The 16,377-nt window shown below is 37.0% G+C and overlaps 1 long non-coding RNA gene across 2 annotated transcripts in view; it reads right to left on the bottom strand.

Moving 5' to 3' along the window:
• The window catches only part of LOC118166481, a 43,831-nt gene that overhangs the window by 11,438 nt on the left and 16,016 nt on the right, over nt 1-16,377 (bottom strand). For both annotated transcript variants that reach the window (XR_004750521.1, XR_004750520.1), the window contains exon 2: nt 7,057-7,163. This is a non-coding gene — a long non-coding RNA (uncharacterized LOC118166481). The remainder of the gene's footprint in view (nt 1-7,056; nt 7,164-16,377) is intronic.

The following is a 16,377-nucleotide window of genomic DNA, read 5'->3' as shown; positions in this document are numbered from 1 at the left end:
TTTAACATCATGCCATTCTGGCTTTTTTTTTAATCAGAAGCTTCATAATGCAAACCAGATTTCTTTTAATACTAAGGCTAAATCAAGAAAAATGAGCTGGCCAGCATGTTTTTCCACATTTAGACAGACAGATAAACTCCTACTCATCTTCACCACATGCTACCGAAGCATCAAGTTTTTCCTACAGATGCTCTACGTCTTACAAGGAAATTTGATGTAGTATTTAGGCATTATTGTACTGCTAACAGGTGGTAACTTTCAAACTCAGCAAATGTATTAAGCAGATTACCTGACCTCCTTGGATATTTATATAGAATAAGTTATTTCAGATTTTTTTTTTTAATAACTAAAACTTCAGATTCAAGCCATGCCTACACACCACTGAAGTTTGCAAGATCCCTTTACATCTTGTCTTGTAATCAGCATTTCTTATAAGCATTTGTAAGAGTACCTCATAAAAGAAAGGTCACAGTAATGTACATTTATGTAGCCAAGACCAGAGCTTCTGGTAATGCCCTGCCAGCTTCCAAGGTAACAGCGGCCTTGATTGTTGCTTCAGGTTTGTTTGCACACAAAGAGCAGACTTAAAAGACAATATTTAAGATCTTGCTTTCCCTTCACTGTAAGATTTTTTCAGTTGCTTGTAACATATTTGAACTGCTCAGGTTTAAGTCTGCAAAGAATGCCTTCTCCGCATCAAAAAAAAATCAACACCTGAATAGCTAAAATCTCAAGCACTCCCGTGATCCGGAGGCAAGACTTGCCAAACACAGCAACTGGCTGTTCAGTATACAGCTTTTGCCTCCATCACTCTACACTTTGCACAATTTGAAGAGAAAGATTTGCCAGAGATTCAGTGCTACAACTTTCACAGCTACCACTTGCATTGATCATAGTTCAGCATAGTTCAGCCAGCGAGGAATTTCTTTATAATTGTAGCTGGAAGCTGTAGTGAAGCCAAGAACCAGAACCGAGAACTTTAACATTGCATTCATAGGAATGAATTGAAATAGCACTTACAAGAACACTTTCACATGTACTCCTGCTGTGGAATAAATGTGCGAGCTTAGGATTTGCTATCTGAATAAACAAAAACATCCTCCGCATTTTAGAAGCATCTGAAAGGTCACAGCTTTTACGCCAACGGAGGCGAGCACAGAATCCTGAAGCTGAGAATCCCGTCATCTGTTTTTTTATTGAAGGAAATCTAACTTCAACAGTCCCACTTGTAAGATGTCAAGAGAAAGGCAATCACTCTCAAAGGTCATGCCCAAGTCCTTCTGCTTATACGATTGAAGACAGATACAAACTGCATCTTTCAGAGTCAGCAGTGTACAGCTTCCAAAAAACTGCATACTACATGGGAAAAAGCTCCCAAAGGCACTGTGTCAATTTGATATGGCCTAGATACTAACTGAAATTGGCATACCTCTATACACAATTCTTGTAGCTATGAAGCGGTTCTCTAGAAAGTACTTTTTCATTAAATTCCTCTGTACATGGTACACATAAGGCTTCGGTAACAGGCAAAAACACAGCCTCGGTTCCATTAACTCTTTTGAAACACGCTAAAAAAAGTTATTTCCAAACCAAATTATACTGTGATACTTTGACAATTTCTAGAGCACAGCTAATGCTGTAGCAGCACTCTGCACTACAGAGCACTGACTTTTGAATATTTCACATTTTCTTAGTGGTATGCCAGCTTTGCTAATATGCACATGACTTCTGAAATTGCTGAAAGGGAATTTGAGATTTCTGGAAGTAAGATCTGCACAAAGACATGCATTTTACTACAATAATGATTCAGTTTAGATACCTCTTCCTTGACCAGGTAAGCATCCCCTGCTCCCTACTTTACACTGCAGGTTTTGGTCTATTCAAGCCAAAAACACTAGTTAGCTCAAAGATTTGCTCTGCTCCTGATGTTTTACTGCTTTATTCTTCGCACTTGTTGAAAAATATGAAGATTAGTGACAAATATACCAGAACACCTATAGAAGGTAAAAGTTGCTAGTAACACACATAGCGAAGTGTTATCAAAAGCTGTTAATTATTTTAAACAACGTATTTGTTGGGCATTAGAAGTGAAAAGTATGCAAAGCGGATGAAATATCTTAGCTGGCTTCTTCCAATTCTGCTTGAGCTGCTGTCAGGATTAACATGAGTGATAAGACTGAGAAGCTGATTTACAGGAAAGATTAAACACATCTTCCCTTATTAAAGGTGAAGAGTCAGCATGAGTACCCATGATTACCTGGTAGATTTAATTTCTAAGATCTTAGATCTAAGATTTAAGATCTTTTTCTAAGATCTTCCTAGTGTGACACACAGGAAATAAAAGGAAAGCAATTAATACTACAAAAGAGAATTTTTTTATATGAACTTCCTTACTGAGATGTTCCATCAGTAAAATTACAATGTAAAATCACTTCATGTTTCAGGCTATCACAGATATGTTTTAAAGGATGCTGCAGAGAGCAATTTCACTCCGATGGTGTTCCAGACTAATTAGCAATTTTTACCTAACCCTCTAGATAACTCTACTTAAGTTTGGAAAGACAAGCCAACAGCTGATGGGCAAGTGAGCCATGATCTATTCTGCTGTCTTCTTACCTTTCCTGTCCTAACCGCCCACTCCCTACATACTTATCCAACCACCTCAGTTGTTTTTCTCGCCTACCCCCTTTGTAAGTGCACAGCTGCTGCTTCCATCCTGTATAGAGATGCATAAACAATGAAAACAGACACATTGGTACAGATGTGGAAATATATATACATCTAGCCACAGAATTCATGCATTATTCTAGAATACATTTCATTAAAACAGATTACCTATGAAGACTTATGAAAAACATGTAGTTTATAAACAAAAATACCAAAACAAAAGGAAAATTTCAGCATGTCAAAGGGAGAATAACAAAACTATTTTGAAAGTATTTGTCTGCTTCAAACTCATTAAGTTCCACACCAATACCAAGCAATAACTATACACACAACTTACAAAACACTGGAAAACCTACTGAGCCCCACTACGTAAGTGGTGGCCAGCCAGAGTACTATACCAATTCAGTGAAACAAAGTTACAATATATATTAGAGATATTAAAAGGGCTAGATTTTTATGTCCTGTAAAATAAATTCATGAGACTTACAATTGCCATAGTTCAATAAAGTGAATAATCCAGTAAAATTTAAGAAAAATGGATTTGAATATGATTAGATGTCTGTAGAGACTCTCTATAAAACTTGTGCAGAGGATAACATGTTCAGCCCAAGAATAACACTCTCTACTTACAGTTGAAAGAATAAAATTGTAAGAACTAAGCCAGATGCTATAAGTCTCAGATCAAAAAAATCTTATGAAATGCATGCCATTTTACTTAAGAGCTGCATTATAAGGACCAGAAAACTAAATTATTACAGGTAAAGAGGTTTTCCTCAGAAGTTCCTATAGTAAGCAACTGTTAAGCACATTCCACCAGAATAGCCATACTGTTTTGTTTACTGCTGAGCCTACTCTTGATAAGTCTTTTACATGGGATATTGAAAGTCAAAAACAGACTCCCTCTTCCCCACCATTCATGTGATATGGGAAGGAAAGAATATAGTGGTTTTGTTATTTTACTTTTCCAGAAATTAAAGTGTGAGGAGGAAAGCAGGTGTCAGTGGAAGACAATTCCTTGTTTTCCATCATTTTGCCATGCTGAAATTGAAATCCTGCTAGCAGGATTTCATCGTTAATTCTTCCTATGGGTAAATAAAGATCACGCTGAGAACCTCAGTGTCTGATTTGCCTAGGGGAAGAGAGCAAAGAATGTCTCCATTTCTGCATGACTGTGGCTGTTAATACAGTGTGCAAATTTGCAGATGGGTTCACATAGGAAAAACAGAACAGCAGTACCAAGGATTTGGGTAAACCTAATGGTTAGGGAGCAGCAGGTCAGAAGGTTTATTAAAACATAAGACAAGTCTTGAAATCTACCTGGAATGCCAAATGTAAAACTAGTGTTTTACACAATTTCATATTAAGCATGAATAGGTAAACAGTGTTATAACAGACCAAATGCAGTTTTCCAAGCTTATACAGGGAAACCGAGCATATTCCCCACTTCTTGGCAAACAGATTTTTCCTTCCAAAGCCCAAGTTACCAATACGTGGGATAAGCTACAAATCAAATCGTGTGTACACACCATCTCATCATGTAGGTTACAGCATCTTTCACATGATATGCAAGTATTCAGTCAACATGTGTTAACAGCATTACTCAAAAAAACACCCATGAAATCACTAGTGTCAGTGTTATCACCAAAAACTTTAATCATAACAGAAATAGCACTTTAAATGTCAAATTAACTCATTTCTTTAAAAGCACAGCGATGTTACCTAAATTCACTGCAAGATGTTTCAGCTGAGTTGGACTTACTTGCATGAATAAATGTTATTGAATAGTTAGAGAATTACAATGTCAAAGACCTTCCACTGACTGATATATTTTGGTTAAAATTTCTTCACAATTAGCTGAGTCAAATATAACAGTGGCATATGATGCTTTTTTTTTTCCAATCTGTATATCTTTAAATTCTCCTATAAGTCTAGGAAATATTCAAGTCCATGGTAAAGAACCAAACACATCTCCCACTAGAACGTCAGCCAATTTCAGTTCTTAATAACTTTGCTTAATGTGTTTCACTTTGTCCTTTTCTCTTTTCACTGTAATCACAGCCCTTACCTCTTGGAATGGAAAATAAACTGCAGATTCAATTAACATTCTCTGGACCTATGCTGTGCCAAGAAACAAAGTGGAGCAGCCAGCCATTTCTACTGCAAGTCCTTTACAAGGAGTCACGTAATGGACTTCCAGTTTAGATGCACAATGTAGCCTTTGTTAGTCCTCAATGATTACTTAGGAAATGTCACCTGCCTGGTAAAACGGACCAAAATTGTACAAGACACCACAGAACCTTCGTGCAATAACCTGCAACAGGTAGGTCCTTCATACAGTTCCACCATTCCAAAGAACACCATTGCTGTATCACTACGTATCATTACTTAGACGTCCTGTCTTCTCATTATGTGAAATTTGTATCCAGTTGGTTATGAACAATCTCACTTTCACAGAGGACTGCAAAAACAGATCATCAACCCACTGCCTACTGGAAAGAACTGCGTAGGAGGAAGTGACAATGCTACTGAGGTGTTAAAGAACTGTCACATGTAAAAGCACTACCACATTTAAAAGTACTAATTTCTTCTTACACTGCGATCAGCATGGAAAGTCTGACCTATACAGACATCTACACAAGCACATACCAAATTAATACAAAAGCTTGCAGTCTTTTGCTCCTTGAAATCCAGTGCTGGAAGGTACTGATCTTTTGGAAGATTATCTTCACAGCTCCTAGAATGCAGACAGCATTACCCTGACAAATAGCCTTCAGGGAATAACACAAAGAATGCCTGAAGTCTCCTCTCCTCCATCACCCAAAAAAGTGTGTTCTAACAGTTGTTCCTTTAATAAAAATTGTCCTTAATTTCATTATTAAAGATAGAGACTCCCTAACATACTTCACTGGCCTGACATGCCAGCCTCACTGCAATGCTGTTAGTGCACTAATGTAAGACAACAGTGTGGGAGGATGGTTATCAAGCAAAATGAATAAGCATCAATGCTCTACTCAAGCAGAGATGAACATTTCTACACGCAGTCAATATGTTTCTATTTGTAATTAGGACCTTATTTAAAAGTACTTGAGTGACTACTGATCCTGCAAACCCATTGCTATAAACTACAAATCTCCCATTAACTTTTGCAGTGCAGTGTAAAGCTCACTGTTTAATGATTCAATTCTCTTAAGACTAAGATTTACAAAGAATAACACAAAGATTCCTGCATGACTTCAAAAATATTTAAGAGAAAACCATGTTTATGATATTTAAGTTGCTTCAAATAAGTTTGATGCATTTATTTTTGGAGAGTTCAAAAATTCACAAAAAAAAAAAAAAAAAACATAAAACTTGCAAAATCCTTACATGAAGTCCCGTTCTCATCAAGTATGATCATAATAAGAAGTATGTAACTAGAACTGCATGTATTATACATGCAAATAGAATTATACTAATTCAGAACTTGTTAGTTTTTTTTCCTATTACCAAACAAGGTTGCTGGGCCCTAGTCACATACAATTTTGTAAGCTACATGCCTGGAGAAATTTCAGGATATTCCTCAAGTCTGATAAAAAAAATTTTCAGGAGGTGCAATCCCACAATATAAAACCACATTAAGAAAAAAGACTTCCAAACAGAAAGGACAGATTCAAGAAACAAACTACCATTTGTAATACAAGTGGAAGAGAGCTTGGAGTATGCTGACATTTTAATTTCAAGGACAAAAGAGATTCACTTGATCATGTGACTAGCTACAAGAACTATGATCCGAGAACAAGTGCTATTATGGTTAAGACAACGGAACATAACAGGAGAAATTTATTTTCAAGACAAAATTGAAACTACTCCGGGGGTCAGATAGTCTGTGTTATAGTCCATTTTAGACTTAAAAAGCCGCAGTTAAACAAATGATCAGAACAGTGACTTGCTCAACAGAGGAGAGGCAAGTAGAAACACATCCAACACAAGTTTTAATCATGTTAAAAAATGTTTAACCCCTATTATGCTCTAGTTAGGTGTTTTGTCATTTAATACTGAAGCAATACTTAAATGATAAAAACAGCATATTTTACCCATGCCTTTATTCAATTATTTTATACAAAATAGTCCCGCTAACTCTGAATCCAGAAAAGATTTGCTACATATTGAGTAACAGATTTTCACACCTATGGGAATCTGTAGGCCCACCATTCCTTTCCTTCTGACCATAGCCTAGGGTAGGACCTTGGAGTACTTCTCAATGAGACCCCACTTCACACTGCTCCTGCCCTCACCATTTCACAGGAAAGAAATGTAAGCATACAGAGAAGAAACAGTATGAGTCAGCCAGGTCCCCAAAGGCAAGGATTGGACAGACCAGGACTGAAGAACATGTTACAACAAACTTACCTGTCCAGCTTGGGCTTGCTCCAGTCAGTAGAGTCAATCGTAGGCCTCATATGAAGCTGCATCTTCAACATCATGATGGTTCAACAGTTCCCCTTGTTTTGTGATGACTTCAACAGAAGAGCACAAAAAAAAAAAAAAATCAGAGGAAAGCAAAAACACTCAGCCTCAAATCATCTGCCCACAACAGCCTGCACATGGGGTTCTCTGAACCACACAAACCAAAGCCCAGACACCTGTCCCCACAGGTGCTCCTTTTGAGATAAAAAGCTACTCATGTAAGTGAGCCCACCAATTCATTATAACGATTCTTCTTGAAGTAGTCACTCCTTAACCATGTCCTATAAACCATACATACTGAATAGACTTGGCTCATTTGATACATTTTATTGCAATGTACACAAAATAAGTTGATGTCAGAAGAATATACTTTCCCTTTACAGTATGGAAATATTTCTACACTTTCTTGACACAAGATACATACTGAAGATTATGACCTAATAAAAAGTTAGACAATGTAAAAAGTTACCCAAACTTTCAGCAAAACATGCATCTTTAATGGCCTATAAAGTGTCCTGCAAACTTGTCAGTTACTTTGAGTTTTCAACATACAAAACTTTAAAAAGAACAGTCTAGCATGTTGAAAGTGTCATATTTCCCTAATATTAAGTTCTTAAAATGTACATATAATAATTCTTACATATAAAGTTATATATAAAATACACATTAAGAAACATCTGGCACCAAAACAAAGTCCTCAAACCTCACACTAAATTAAACATCACACTCAACTTCACACCGTAATTTGTCTTTCATTCTAATTAGCTCAAACTTTTGAGGAAAGTTTCCATTTGATCCAAATTCACCCCTTACACACACACACAAGCCAAATTACAACATTATCAGAGCCCTGAAAGTCAATTTTTGCCCCTTTCACACTATTACTGTCATTCTCACAATGGAACCAATACTCGTCTGTGCTTGATGTCAAAGTTAGTACCCCAAGCTGTTGCTAAATGAATCCCTGAAACTTAAGGCTTCCAAACTCTGTTGATGGAGAGCAAGAGTCTCCCTACTCTAAATTTGGAACAAAACTTCTGATTAAGCCCCTTAAACCATTACCAGAAAGAACCAGTCTCTGCTAGCTATTGAGAATTAACAAACACTAGTCGTGTTAAGACTTCACTTGACCAGCCCAAACCCTTCTTTCATAGGGCTTCAGGAAAAAAACAGTAATCAACTCAGAAGTTACTGTTCTGTAAAACAAAAAAAAAAAAAATAAAAAAATAAAAACTGCTAAATCATTAATCTCATCGTAGACCAAAGCAATACAACTGTAGCTCTGAGCAGGCCATATGCCATTTTTGTAAAATTGTGTTTGTGATCCTCATAATGGTTTATTGACTTGTCCCTGACTTGTTTATTTCCATTATCTGTGGAAAGTATTTTCTTGTAATTTAATGGTAAAATGAGTTTTTGAATAATGAAGACTAGTGGAAAGATAAGAGTGGAAGTCATATGGAGCTGGGGGAATAATTGAAGAGTCTCTTAACATAGGCATTTTTTTCCCCTGAAATACTCCTTGCTGAATATACAGTCTTCTGTGCTGATAAAAATAAACAAAGCCCCTCTGTGTGGCATTATAATATTGTGACTTCTATAAGAAATAGCAGAGCAGCTGCTACCCTCATTAAATTAAATATAGTAGCAAAATGCAATGAATCCTAAATTGTACAGTGATGAGCTCTGAATAGATTGCTATTTGTCCTGCTAGATGCTGATTTTGTTTGTACCGTGATTCTTCATTCCTTCCTTAATCTCATGACAGACATGAAGCACAGGAGTCCAGGAAATTGCCACCCCAGGACATGGGGAGACAAGCCTGATAAAATCCAGGCTGCTTTATATTTTATAGAAAGAGGTGACATCTCCATTGTTTTCATGGCTACACAACATGCACTCCTTTATAGTGCAAATTCATTTTTCCTGCAGCAACCTGCAGTATGCCTCAAAGTATAGCTCCCAGGAAGGGGGATTTTTTTGTTGCTATTACACATTACAAGATAGGAAAGCGATCAATTCAAACATTTAGTATAATGAGACTATAGGCATCTTGTTTTTGAATGAGGGTGAAAATAGCTGTGGAAAAAGGGGCATGAAGATTGGCATGCAAATAGGTCTTCCTAAATGAGATGCATATTTTTCCCAAAGTAACGAATATTAATAAATATGCTGGGCTAAATGTGAAATCCTAAATCAATTTCTACTGGCTTCAGTGTGGCAGGGATTTTACCACCATGGTGCCTCCCTCAGAAAACATTCAAGCTACATGCAAGCGGTGCTTTTATTAACAAGCAGAAGATAAGGAAAGAGACAAGATAAACAGTCATTATTTAATAGTTTTTGTAGGAACAAACTTCCTTCCATATGCAACATGATAGTAGTGGAGTCATTGGGATTCAAAGTACAACAAGAGCATTCAGCTGCTAGCACCCCTCATGTAAAACTCACATCAATGTCATAAGCCCTTTGCCACACACACTTGCAGCCATCTCTAAGGAATACGATGACAATCACACTGAGCATATCTGTGCACAGAACTGATAATGGGAAAGGGATGAAAGGCTTAGCCCTTTCAAAGTACAAAAATGCTTAGGCTTAAGCACCACATGTGCACCAGATCAAGTTCACTGAATTCAGGTGCTCTGGTCTTTCAAAAGTATCTAGACACAACAGTGTTTGGAACAGTGGTACTCAATTCTTAAGCATCTTGAAACTGCAACAAACCCCACAAGCCCTGAGGGTTCTATTACTCACTTAACACATAGGGTAATTAAGAATATATGGGAAGGATTGACAGGTGTCCTTACACTGACCAAATCACAGAAAAAGGAACACAGACACCTTTACCCTAAACCCAACTAGCAGTGCCATTCAGATGTCTTGCAAAAAGGTAGTCCCCTACTTGAAATTCACAACACTTAATTGTGAACAGTGCTTTAAAATAGTTCAGAAGCTATGACTGGCCATTGCTTTAGCTACTGAACTGCTGGAAAACAGCCCAGATGGCAGAAATCTCTTACCTACCAACTGAACTAACTTCCACACCATAACATACAAAATCCTTCAGTTGAAGCTCCGGTAGTTCAGAAGGGAATAATGGCCTCTGTGAGCCAAAGCCTGGAAATACACATCACAGACCTACTGATCAAGGCTCCTGCTTCAGTGCAGGTTTCCATATTTCACTGAGCAGGGACTGAAATAACTCTCCCTCCACAAACAATAATTATCATCTGGTCTGAACAGCAAGACACCTTGACTTAGGTGTCTAATCTGGGATGGTAAATACCAGAATGCAGCCAGGTGAAAATGAGATGCTGTCATAAGAGTTGTGACATTTCAGTCTTTTCATGAACTTTAAAGAACAAAAAAAAGCATATTTTTTCATTATTTTCCAAGTGCCTAACCACTACTAAATAAACAAGTCTTGTGACAATGCTTTCCTTAAAGGACTCAGCAATACAACTTCCTTTTACAGATAATCAAAGCTCAAAACCAGAAACTTTGGACTGCTTATCCCTGAGTACCTATAAAAAAGAAGTAATTTGGCATAAGAAAGTGTTGGACAGAAACAGTCGTGTTTAATGAGATCACTATGAATATACTTGTAAATGTCGTATAGTCCAGAAATCCCAACTACAGTGTAACTTACCATCTCTGGCTTCAATGCAAGGAGATCTGGTTTTTAACTAACTGCCAAGATACAAGACAATACATGACTTGGAAATCAGATATACAGATTTTTCTAATCAAGTCATTGCATCAGTCTTCTATAAAGCATTAAGAGCTTTTCTCTCACTGTGAGCAAGCCATTGTTTAGACAACCTTTTTAGACATGCTGAGAAGCATTTTTTAAATAGAAAGGACATTTTAATTGTGGGTGGCATGAATCAACTATCTGAAAGAACAGCTGCATCTTCAGATGACACGAAGAGAAGTGTGATCTGGATGTAAAGTACGATAAAAGAACATTTTCTTCTCCATTTGCCGTTTTGTAAAAGTTCTCCTACCTCAGAAATTTAATTTTAACTGTTAACAAATAAGCTAAAATAGAAAATAAAATAGTAGGGAGGAAGCTTTTATGTGCCACTAAAGCCTATGTTAATCTGTTTCTAAGATTACCTTAAAAATTGTTTTCTGGTCACTGAACCACAGTGCTTCATAACAGTCTGGGATGAGAGAAAATGTTAAATAACTCCAGTTTCATGAGTCTAATAACTGAGCCTTCTTATTTTATGATATTTAATTGGAAGCAAACATTGGAGTCCCAACAGTTATGAAATTCAACCTTTCCAGCTTAGGCATACTTTAATTATTCTTGTAGTATTATTACTCGTGTCTCATATGAAAGACCTTACATGCAGGAAGTGGCCTCGAGAATTTAGACAAAGTGAGTTATAAAGCATGACTTGGAACCCAAGAACTGACACCCACCCTCTGGCATGCTGTCATCAGCAGTTATCAGTGCTTCGTACTTCAGATACCACAGCAAATGGAAAATGAGGTAAAGTATGCATTCCAAATAACATTCAGTACTCTACATGCTCTGTTCTAGCTACTGCAGGCATCATTCACTCCTCAATAGAGAAATGACATAAGGACATAAGACCATTTCAGATCTTTGAGTTCTGAAGACTGAAGAAGTTTACAGGATTTTAGGTTTATTCTTTCGTGGACTACAGTACAATTTATAAAAGAAGAGCTTCAAACTTGAAAACTCAGCATTTCTGGTTCAGTCTAGTCTGGAATTTGACAAATATCATGCCTATGACCACAGTACAGCCAGCAATTACCTGGTGAATGGAAGCAGTGTAAACCTAGAGGGTGGAAAAGAAATGTTACTCACATTGTGTTTAATTTAAACTGTCAGATGCAGTAAAGTTAGTATCAGCAAAAAAAAAGGAGGAAAATTGCTCACATACTATTCCAAAAACTTAGCTTCTTTGTGACTTTCCTCAGCACCTCGGTTTATGAAAATTGAGTCATCCCATAAAGCTGACAAATGCAATAGAGATAGATAGCAAAACTTCGAGAGAGTCTTTATCAGGAGATGCAGTTATATCAAAATCAAAGATTCATAAAATGAACATCAGTTTTGTCAATGGCACACTGTTGAGGGGAAAAGTCTGAAATCTGAGGATAATGGGGAAGAATTTGAAACAGGAGTTATAAAAAATATTTCAATCAAGATGAGGGTGTTTATCCTCACCTGGAAATTTTCAAAACACTCTTGTACTTCACTCAAACCTTCAAAATCTTTCATTAAATTTAATGTGTTCTCCACCTAGCAGCAGACATTAACCCATAATTTAAACAATTGTATTTATTGAAAGCTTACTGGCAGTTTTACAGGAACTTGTAAAAAACAAAGTTATACCTCAATACAGAAGAATCTTTTGGCCATCATGCAAATAAGCATTTCTCTGTTGAAAGCAAAGAGGCTAATATGGTTAATAAAATGTATTGGGTTATAGCTGCTCCAGCTTGTAGCGATTTTGAATAAAGAAATAGAACTGACATGGCAATAATAAAAATTCAATTTCAGAACTGTTGCACAAGTTTTGCCTAAAATACTCAGTTATAATCAGTTTATCAATCCACTTAATCTGATGCAAGTTCCTTCATAAATCCTTAACCAGTTTACAAGCAATTCTTATTAAGCCTAGAAAACCTTGGAACACAAGTCAACAACAGCTGATTGAACTGCGGTTGTTTAGTCTAGAGAAGAGGAAGCTCAGGGGAAACCTTAGTGCTCTCTACCTGAAAGGAAGGTGTGGGGAGCTGGGGGTCAGCCTCCTATCACTAGTTACCTGTGAGAAGACTAGAGGAAATTGACTCAAGTTGCACCAGAGGAGGTTCAGGTTGGAAATAAGGAGACATTTCTTCTCAGAAAGACTAGTTAGTTATTGGAACAGGTTGCCCAAGGAGGTGGTGGAGTCACTGTCCCTAGGGGTGGTCAAGGAAAGGCTGGACCTGGTGCTTAGGGACATGGTGACATTGGTGGTAGGGAGATGGTTGGACCAGATGATCTTGGAGGTCTCTTCCAACCTTAATGATTCTATGAAAATATTATTCCTATGATCTGCATGCATCCTATTTAGCAACCAAAAATCTTCATGAGTTATCAGAACAAGTTTTCAAAAACACTTCATGACAATTCACTTTTAAATTGCAATTTAGCTTCCAATGCCAATCTCAGCACCCTTTTTCCATCTACAGGAAATACGGAGAGTCAAGAGGCTTGATTCTGCAAATGCAATTTCTTTTGGTGGTCTAAGTGTTGTAAATGCAAATTATAGGAGGAGTAAATGGGTAGGTAAGACCTCAGCTCTCTCAGTATCTCACACTAGAATGTTCTCTACCCTGAAACTGTTACTTGCAGTTTGGGGAAAGAAGCTTCCTCTTTAATTACGGGAAGACACAGGCTGCAGCCCAAATGTTGAAAGATGTTAATAGCCCCTCATCTATGTAACATTCTTCCATTTGAGTCTCACTCATCTGACTCTCAAGGGTCACAGCTTTGTATTTATAGCACTCTTCTCCCCTTCCTCCCCCACCCCAAGTAAAGGTCAGCTACAAACCTTATCCATAGTATTTCACAACCTCCAGGTGCTTTGGTGTCAAGATACTTGTATCTTAAGTCAGAACCATCAAGCTGATTGATAGCTAGAGAAGGCTAATGCTTTCCATTTGCTGGGAAATCTTCAAAATTGTCAACACCCCTCGGAATCTATAACAGTCTTCATCAAGATAGCAGAAATAGAAACCCTGATATTTTACCAAGCATGACAAGTCTAAGGTCCAATAGCAAATACCTGGGACAACATCTTAGTCTTTCATAAAGATGTAGACAGGAAACTGACACATTGCTCTCTTTTGGAACCATGGCTTTCTTGCAGCATAAAGTGGAGATAACACCTTCAGTATCAGAGTTTAGTTTTATATTGACAATCATATGTACATAAGGCTCCCTGGTAATACACATGGGTAATACTAAAGAGTACAATACAACTCAAGAACGTGTGGGGAAATCCCAAGAGCTGCATAATAAAGTGATTAGTTTTCTAAGTAACATGTTTATATATGTTTCGCTCCCCATATGCATGTATGGTAGGTGTTGTCAGAGAAAAGCCAGAATCTGCTTAGGAATTAATAGTAGGCATGGGGTCAATATGCTAACAAGTCTAGTTTTCTAAAAAAAAAAAAATTAAGGACTGCAATTTCCAGCCTGAAGTACCCGCACAAGCAATATGCAGCCATCCTGAAAGGAAAATATTCATTCAGCCATACTGAGAAAATTCAGACATTCTTTATGTGAAAATAAACTGGTTCATTATGTCACCCATTGCGTTTGCCTTGTCAATACTCTTATTTTCTATGTTTACTTCTGTCATTCTACAGATCTTATACCAAACTCTGCCTTAGTTCTACTAATTAATTCGACTTGTATAAGAAACTTAACATCCTGAGAAATTAACTTTCACCATTTAAGTATTAAGTGCTAGAAAAGCACTTTCTAAATCCATTTTAAAGGTAGGGATTTATAACATGAATGCAAACAGAGCAAAACAAAAGCAACTACAAAGCTAAGAGCTTTTGAAGATTGCTAAAATGCTGTTCATAGTCTACATGACAGAGTTAGTTATTCTGTGGATGCAATTGTGTCCTTTGAATATGTTGACAGAGGCATGAACCCATAGATTGCTGGTGCTTGCAGAACCGTTGATCATTTTTTAAATTCAGTGACATGAAAAGATACAGAAGGATAGCATGCTTTACAATTCAAGATCATAAAAATGAACTTGTCTGAAACTGTCTCTGTGAATTTTGAACGATGCCCTTGATAATCCAGAAAGGGAAAGGATGAAGAACCTGCCTGGGACAAACACAAATACAAAATACATTAAACAATGATAGCACAATTAAGGTTCCAGAACAAAGTTGTTTTCACAATCAAGACTCTGGAATAAAGTTGCTTTAAGAAGGGAGATCAACGTGTTCAACATCAGAAGAAACTTATTTAAAAATGATAGTGATTCCTCCTATAACTTTATTATTTGGTGAATTAAAATAAACTTATGCAATCTGTATTTATCATTCAGGTGCTTTCCAACACGTACTAAATCTGTGTACCTCACAGTTTTGCTTCCATCTGTCCTGTTGTTCTAACAAATATACATACTGGTCATCCTACAAAAGTTACATTGTACACTAATTACATCATTTGGCATAGCAGCAGCAAAATGGAGTCGGTCTCTGTCTAAGAAAAGTGCAGTTTAAAATAGATCACATTTGGTACACAGTGCTGTGTAGACAACAGAACATACTCTGGTTATAACCCAAAGAGGCTGGCTGAGGATCTCCTCTGAAACCAGAGAAAGGAAATAGAATTTGCTTTAACTAGGAAGCTGTACCAAGTAATATGATAGAGTGATTATAAGAAAGAAAAATGAAAAGGCAGTTCAAGGAACCAAGGACAGCTATAGGTACAATAGAAAAGCAGGACAGAGAAACAAGACTGAGGAATGAACAGTTTGAAAGGGAAAAGTGAGATGTGCAAACAAAAATTCTAGAGCATTACAGAGTTCAGGCAGACATGAATGTAATTCATGAAGAAGGATCACCTCAACCACTTACAAGGACAGAAGCTCAGAAATCTGAGCAACAGTGCACATTTTTCACTCCCATAATTGCAGGGCTCAGCACCTTTTTAAATACAAATTATGGAGTAAAGAAAGATACCATAATTAAATCTTCCTTCAACCTGAATTAACAGATTAGCATTACCAGAACTGAGCATTTAAAAATCTCATTAGGAAGGGAGCAGCAAGATGTAGTGATTGCCCACAGAAGGGTGTCCAGTACTGTGAGCATGTTTTGACAGACAGATGTTCTCAAGTATAAAGAAAAGGAGAAGGACAAAATGATAGATGGTCTGAGGAAAAAGCTGATAGCCTTAGATTAGATAAAGTCCCTGAAGCTCCTATCCCTATAGATGGACAGCATTCACCGCCTCAGCTCTCCCCAATCCTCCCTAGTCATTTTTCCTCCTTTCTTCAAGTATGTTGAAGAACATTTAACCTTCATTAGAGATGAAGTTGACACATAACCTACAGAAACTTATCTCAAAGGCAGGATTCATCTTCTGCAGCTTCTCATCTATTTTATGTTTGAATCTTACAGACATTGTCTAACAGAGAGGTAAATATGTCAAATGTGGTAACACGTTAAAAAATACATAATAAATTATAAACTTGCTGAATG

This window comes from Oxyura jamaicensis, chromosome 4 (genome assembly GCF_011077185.1).
Source record: "Oxyura jamaicensis isolate SHBP4307 breed ruddy duck chromosome 4, BPBGC_Ojam_1.0, whole genome shotgun sequence".
NCBI lineage: Eukaryota > Metazoa > Chordata > Aves > Anseriformes > Anatidae > Oxyura > Oxyura jamaicensis.
This window is presented reverse-complemented; position numbering and strand designations above follow the sequence as displayed.